This window comes from Furipterus horrens, unplaced genomic scaffold, assembly GCF_987537825.1.
Source record: "Furipterus horrens unplaced genomic scaffold, mFurHor1.1.pri manual_scaffold_12, whole genome shotgun sequence".
Lineage (NCBI taxonomy): Eukaryota > Metazoa > Chordata > Mammalia > Chiroptera > Furipteridae > Furipterus > Furipterus horrens.
In genome coordinates, this window is record NW_028327182.1 from 88417133 (window position 1) to 88424894 (window position 7762).

The following is a 7762-nucleotide window of genomic DNA, read 5'->3' on the forward strand; positions in this document are numbered from 1 at the left end:
ACCTTGGATTTCCAGCCTCCGGAACTGTGAGAAATAATTCATTTGCTGTTTGAGCCACTCTGTCTAAGATGGTCATTTGTAATAGCAACCCCCAAATAAGATATAGATATAGGTAGTAATAGTCACAGATATGGAAATAAACCTAGATATGTGTATAGATGTACGTAAGCAAGTGTGTGTGTGTATTTAAGTGTGTGTATATTTCCTAGATCTGTTTTCTGTCATGGCCTAGAAGAGCCTCTAGCAAAGAACACACCTGGTACCCGGGTCATTGTTTTTAAATACCTTTTCTCCTTGAAATGTAACCTAAATTTCTTGGAGAAATACTGATTCCAAACCCAGGGCAAGAAAAGTATGAGTCAGGAACATCTTATTGGGTCTGTAAAAATATACTCAAAATGAAAAGAGTTTTGGCTTGAAGCGGCTTCAGCAGATCAAAACTGGGACAAATTGAGCATTAATGTAATGATGGTAATGGATCTTAACCTACTGAACGAAGTTCGAATTTTGAGTCCATATTGCTATAATAAATGAAAGAAAGAAGAAAAGGAAAATGCTTTCTACTATGCCAGCTAATAAGTAGTGAGGGAATGGTGGAATTAGAAAACCATCCTGCAATGAATGAAAGTTTGGTGAGGAAAAGATATTAACAGTCTTCAAGTCTGTCCCCACAGCTTTATTCACTTAAGAGAGAAACAAAAGAACTTAACAGTGGAGAAACCTTCTATACATTCCCCTAACCAGACGATCAAAATGATCAACACCAACGGTGAAATTTAGAATGAAATCTGCTTCTTGCCAATTTTACGAAATGAAGCTATCTCTATGTAATCCTTTGAAATCAATGAGAAAATAGCTAAGCAAACTCAATGTGTTTTGTACGTATTTAGGTGGTAATTGATAAATGGATAGAAGAAAAGAATTCAGGAAAGAATAACAAATTCTGAAGCTTCAAAACGTGCTGCAACAAAATCATTTTAAGCCATTTGACCTACAAAATTCCTTCACAAAACCTGGTCTTCTAGAATTTCCTGTTTCTAGGTCTGTCCTCATCATCACACCCAGTTGCTCAAGACAGAAGCTTGGGAGCTGTGTTTGACATCAACCTTCTTCAGCACCCATAGCTTAGCAAGCATTAACTCCTGACCATTTCTCCCTAGAGAGCTTCTGAATTCTTATTCTTCTTTCCATCTCCTCTGGCACTGTCTCAGTTCAACACAAGCATACTTAAATATTCTCCCCAAACTTCCCAAATCTCTCGTCCCTACCGAATCTTTGCATCAGGATGCAAACCTGATCACACCACTGCTGGGCATCCTTCTGATCGCCTCTTAGAGCCTTCTGAGAAGGTGACCAGATCCCAAAAATATGAGCCACAAGGCCCTGCATCATCAGACCCTCGTCTCCCTCCCCAGTTCCTCCCCCGCACCCTCTGACCTGTATTCCAGCCACAATGGACTTGATCATTTCCATGTTTCTTTCCACCTGAGAGCTCATTGATTATGCTCCCTAAGCCTGGAATGTTCTTACTCCTTTTCTTGGTTAATATTTATTTAGCAGTCTGAGCTCAGCTTAATAAAAGATCCCTTTCTTAGAGAAGTCTACCCCAGTCCCCAGCCTAGGTCAGGTACTTTGCACTTTTACATTTACCATAGCGTGTCAATAAAAAAACAATGGCAGGTACAGAAATCACTTCATGACATTCCTTCTTTTTTCCAACACCACAACCACTGAAGAAATCTCTTTCAGAAGCTAGCTTCATCTGTATTGAAGATAAAATAGATGGATAGATGGAAAAAAGAGAGGATGTGAGGCCACATTGCTAGGAGCTCTTCAGGCTGAGGGACAGGAGGAAATTTGGGAAAATCCATTTTTGTCAATGACCAGCTGCTGAGAGCCATATTAAGAGTGTAAGGTGTAGAAAAAAAATGTTAACCATCTTTTGTTGTGCAATAAGAATGGACTCCCCTTGTGTCTTTTCTGGAGAGGCTATAATAAAGATTTGAATTGCCTGTTCTTTTTTTGAATGTTCATCTGGAATAACCAATAGAATGGCTGGTTTGCATGGGTTACACACACCAAATGTTAATTTGATAACTCTCTACTCCCATCACCTCAACTTTATACAAACTTTATAAGGTCAGTGTCCTGTCTGTTTTGCTGGTCATTTTAGATCAAGTGTTTGCACAATCAAAAATAGATGCTGAATCAATATTGGTTGGAATAATGTGTGATTTGGGACAATTTGCTTAACCTCTCAAGGCCTCAATTATTGTTATACTTTATGCTTCTCAACTTTTTCAATAGAAATAGCACCAACTGCAGAGGAGAAATGACATTTACCCCACAAATTCTGGGGCAGCCTAAAGCAGACCAGTATAGTTTTAATATTTGAAGTCTCTTCAAAGTTTCATGTTTCATCTTAAAACTTGTTTAAATTTTACATTCCATGACATTAGATATCAGCATTTGTTTAAAATGAATGTAATTTTATTTCACAACTTCTAATAAAAATGTGCAGCATTGTACGGATTACTCCCAGGGCTATACAAACCTCAAACCTTTTGAGAAACCCGAGTATTCATTAAGTGATCTATAAAGCCCCCTTTTTGCTCAAAGTTCTATGAATCTTTGATTCTGACAAGTCAAACAACTGCTATTTACTGAGTTTCTTTTCCTGGATGAATACAAGAAACCATCAGATAAAGTCTGATTTTAAGGAGATTGAGCTTTGATCACAGGCCAGGCACACATAAAATAAAATAATATGATGAGGTCCAATAGGGTGAGTGAAGCAGCTTGTCAATGCGACGGAGTTCAGAAGAGGGAACAAGAACACCCCTCCGGCTCTGACCCACGTGGCTCAGTGGGTTGGGCATCTTCCCACAAAGTGAAAGGTCACTGGTTTGATTCCTGCTCAGGGCACATGCCCAGGTTGTGGGTTCGGCCCCCTGCCACCGATCGATGTTTCTCTCCCTCTCTGTCTCCCCCTGCCCCATCTCTCCAAAAACGAATAAGTCAGAGATTTAAAAATCTTTTTAAAACAATAGCTCTCCAAGACTCAATCTCCCCATGTGAAACATGGGGTAGCAATGCTCACACCTTTTATTCCAGATGGTGCTTATAAAGCTCAATAAGATAAAACATGCCTGTTTACAAGCAGCAAATAATCTTATTAAGCAATCAAGGACATGTCACTGGCATGGTGCACCCTTGACCTTTGGGTAGCAGACCAGCTGACAGGTTAGCATGGAGAATGGCCTTCATGGAGTTATGGGAAGAGGAATATACCACGAAGCTACAGGAAACTAAGAGAACATAATCTTTACTGAGCTGAAAGCTCAGTTATGGAGAGATCTCTGAAAAAAAGCAAAATATCATAGTCCTTGATTCCTAAGTTAGGGAATTTAGAATCATTCCTGTGGACTTTATTTTTTTAAGATAAGCCCCTTGGTATAATTTGCTTCATATTTTCAGACAGCTGGGAACGTTTTGGCACAGACCAAAGAGCTATTTTAAATGTTTCAACTACTTTAAAGAATATTAAAAGGAGAATTGAAGAAACCAGTAATTGCTTGCAGAGATCAAATGTCAAGATTGTAATATTGCTAAAAGAATAAAGAAGGAGAATATGGTTGTATTTTTAATTCAAAAATGAACTGGCATTGTGCCAGGTGCATGAGACCAGAATAGAAGTAAACTCAAAAAGGAGTTTCCATTTAACTCTTGGTGGGAGGCTAAAAGTAAGTGGCCCCCAGCATAATTTGGAATAAATTTCAGCATTATTGAATAAATAACACATGGTTTAAATATTAATCTGCAAACTAAATCAGTAAATGTGATGAGATCTATAAGTTTGTAGAAGGCTGAGCTTTCGGGGCATGATGTAAGGGAAATAGTACCTGCTGATAATAACTTTCTCTATCTGATTATTTAACTGGAAGAGTTAAAAGTCAAGTCAAAAGAAAAAGATATTGTTAGTATAAAGCATTAAAATTGGTTCAATAGAAGCATGTAAATACAAAACGAATCCCTATTTTAAGAAGTTTCTATGAAGCACACCTTCTTTTACAAAACATGAAAACTTACTGTTGAAACCATATATGTTTTGAGTACCAATAAAGAAGACTGTATTTGCCCTGGCCAGTGTGGCTTGGTTGGTTGGAGCATCATTCCATACACCAAAATGTTGGGGGTGCAATCCCTGGTCAGGGCATATACCTAGGTTGTGGGTGCAATCCCTGGTCAGGGCACAAATTGCGGGGGAGCTACAAATCAATGCTTCTCTCCCACATTGATGCTCCTCTCTATCTGTGTCTCTATCATCAATAAATATATTAAATAAAGTTTTTTAAAAGAAGGCTCTATGTGAATAGTACATAGAGTGTGCTATACTTGTGTAGAAAATACAGTGAAGGAAGAATAAAGCTATTTGCTAGTGTATGCACAAAATAACCCTCAAACCATACGAAACAAACAGCTAATATTGGTTTGCCCACGGGGCACAGGAGTACAGGGGAGACATTTCTTTGCATGCTCTTTTGTTAGTTTTCTTAAATTTGGTTCATGTTAACTATAGAGTCCAATAAGGAAACAGACAAACAAATCAAATGACTGCAAATAAAATGTCTATTTTTGACATGGTTTCTGGAGATTTGATGTTCATTTTATTAATAAATAAGTCAGCTTACATTGTATAGTCAGATGGATAAGATAGTAATTGTTCTTCAACACATTGGTCCCTAGCTTTCATGCAGGTCAGAATCACCTGGAGGTTTGTTGACAATCTTTCACGCCTTAAGCCTCAGAGTTCCTGATTCACAAGATTGGGGGTGGGGCCTCAGAGTCTACATTTCAAGCAAGTTCCTAAGCTTGTTGCTACTGCTGGCTTGGGGACCACATTTTGAGAACCACTGCCCTAGCAGTTCCATCAGTGATGAGTCACCAGGGCTATGAATCTCCACTTCATACCCCAAAGCAAAAACAGGAATGTGTGATGAGTTAGAAATCAGGTTATAGAAAATGTAAGCAAAATTTTACAGGTCTAAGTTTTACAGGACCTACAGATAATATCTCTAGGCCAACAGCCTCTCTCAGGTCTTCTCTGGGGCCCATAAATCAGCACCATGCCCAGCACTCAGCTCTCTACTGTGAGTCACACCATGACATCTAAGGTGCTGCTCTGCTATCAAGAAGCTCCGGATCTCGAGTCCCTACTGGATAATCCATTTAAATATTTGTCCTAAATCTAAAGTACATAGACAGTATAACACAAGGAGTTAGATGACACATTTTAGTATCCCTTGTATTTATTTCTCATTAACTTTTACTCCAATTCAGATCTGTCATGCTCCGTGAGCAACTGACAGTTTCTGCATGGTGAATAGAAAGTCCGTGAAATACAGATGTGGGTTTAAAGACGAGCTTTACTGCTAAGATTATATGAGCTTAATTTCCCTCATACTGCTTCTGCATCTGCAACTGGGTGTAATTATAAATACTCCAAGTTTGGTGCTCCACGATAGTCATAATTATATCTAATAGTTATTTAATATTTACTGTGTACTAGACATTTATTGAACACTTACTAAGTGCTTTGTATCTATTCATTCATTTCCTTTTATTCATTTACTATTATTATCACCATTTCCAGATGAGTAAATTGAAGCCCAGAGAGATAAAAAAAAAAAAAAAAAACACGTCCAAGGTTACTCAGTAAAGGTAGAGCCAGGGTTTGAATACCTATGTTCTTATGGTGATCGCATGTTAAGTTGCCTCTCTTAAAAGCTGGAGGTGAAGGTAAATCTTTCTTATCTACCTTTATAGGACACATACATTGCCTTCTGTTTCTTTTTAATATATTGCCCAAATGTAAGTTTTTATAAATGTACAGAAAACACATATACATGTGTGACTGTATGTTTGTGTGTGTGTGTGTGTGCACAATGTAGTATATATATTTGAAGACCAGTGTATAGAAAGCTGTTAAAGCCTGACAACATCTTGTGAATGTTTATTGATAATTACATTCTTCCCTAGTTTCTTGTAAATTTTTATATTTTATTATACAAGTAATAGATAAGGAGGAAAAGCATTTACATCCAAATAAGAATATTTGCCAAGTATAGACATGGAACTAATCATCAAGAACGTCAGGAAAAAACCAAAGGAGTACTTCATTAGCTCACTTATTTCTTTATAAAAATGGTTAATTTGGAATACAACCACGAAACAATCTATCAAGCACTATAACTGCTAAATAATAGGATGAGCCTCTATATGCTTTGTACTTAATCAGAAATTCATCCTCTTCAGTTCATTGACAAGCATTTCTTAAACTGGTCATTCAAAAACACTAACCATAAAAATAAGACTGATAACTTAGTCTCATTAAAAGTACGAACTAGTCATCAAAAATAACATTAAGAGTGAGAAGGCAAGTTACAGACTGTGAGAAAATATTTTCAGGACTTATATACAACAAAAGTCTTATATCTAGAATATATAAAGAAATCTCTAAGAAAAAGGTAAACATCTCAATGGGCAAAAGACTTGAATGGGCACTTCCTAAAAGAGGATATCCAAGCGATTATCATAGTGTAAGTGTATGAAAAGGCGCTCAGCTTCTTGGTCATCAGGAAAACGGCTTTAAGACCACATCGAGATACCCTCCGTGCCCATCAGAATGACTAATGGTAAAAAAGGCAACAAAACCTAAACACCTGATGGTGCCAGCTGTTGGTGATGATGAGAAGGAACTAGATATCCCATCGGTTACTTATAGAGATTTAAACTGGAACTCCACTTTGAGAAACCGGATGGCAAGGTTTACTAAAGAGAAACATGCTTACCTCTGAATCAGGTACTTACACAAGAGAAATTCATGTTTTTGTGCACCAAAAGGCATACTCCTTGATGTCCCGAGAATGTTTATAGCAGCTATACTCATAATAAACGCAAATTGAACACAACCCAAATGCTCATCAGCAGTAGTATTGTTCAGTAAGTTGTGGTGTATTCATAGAGTGAAATACACTACAAGAAATAAAAAGGGATGAACTACCATTGCATGCAACAAAATGGATGAATCTCTAACAAAATGTTTAGTAAAAGAAGCCAGGTACGAGAGTACGTACATACTCCACTGTTTCTCTCTGTATATGTATGGGCTTGTTTATATATATGCATGTATACAGGTTGGGGCAAAAGTTGGTTTACAGTTGTTCATATGGAAAATAATACAAAAATTATAAATAATAATACAAGAATAAACTCTGTGTTTTGCATACTCGAACTGTAAACCTACTTTGCCCCAGCCTGTATATTCAAGAAAAGGCCAAACTATGGTGGTAGAAGTTAGAACAGTGATTGTGCTTGAATGTGAGAGGGTCAGGAGTGCTAATTGATTAGAAGAGGTGTGAAAAGCCTTTGGGGTTCTGGAATGTTCTATCTCTTGATTTAGGCGGTGGTTATATGGTTGAATACATTTGAAAATTTGTTGAGTTGTACAGTTAGGATTTATGCTTTTCTAAACATTATGCAATACACCTGAAACTAATACAAAATAATATCAAATGTAAACTGTAATTGAAAAATATAAAATATTTTTTAAAAAGAAAAAATATGCTTTTTACTGTATATATTCTACACCTCGAAAAAGAAAACAAAGCCAATCTATCTGATTGATATTATGAAATAGGCATCTGCATGCTAATAATTTCCAGCTCTGGAAAAATGGAAAGCACTGAATATTAACCTAGTC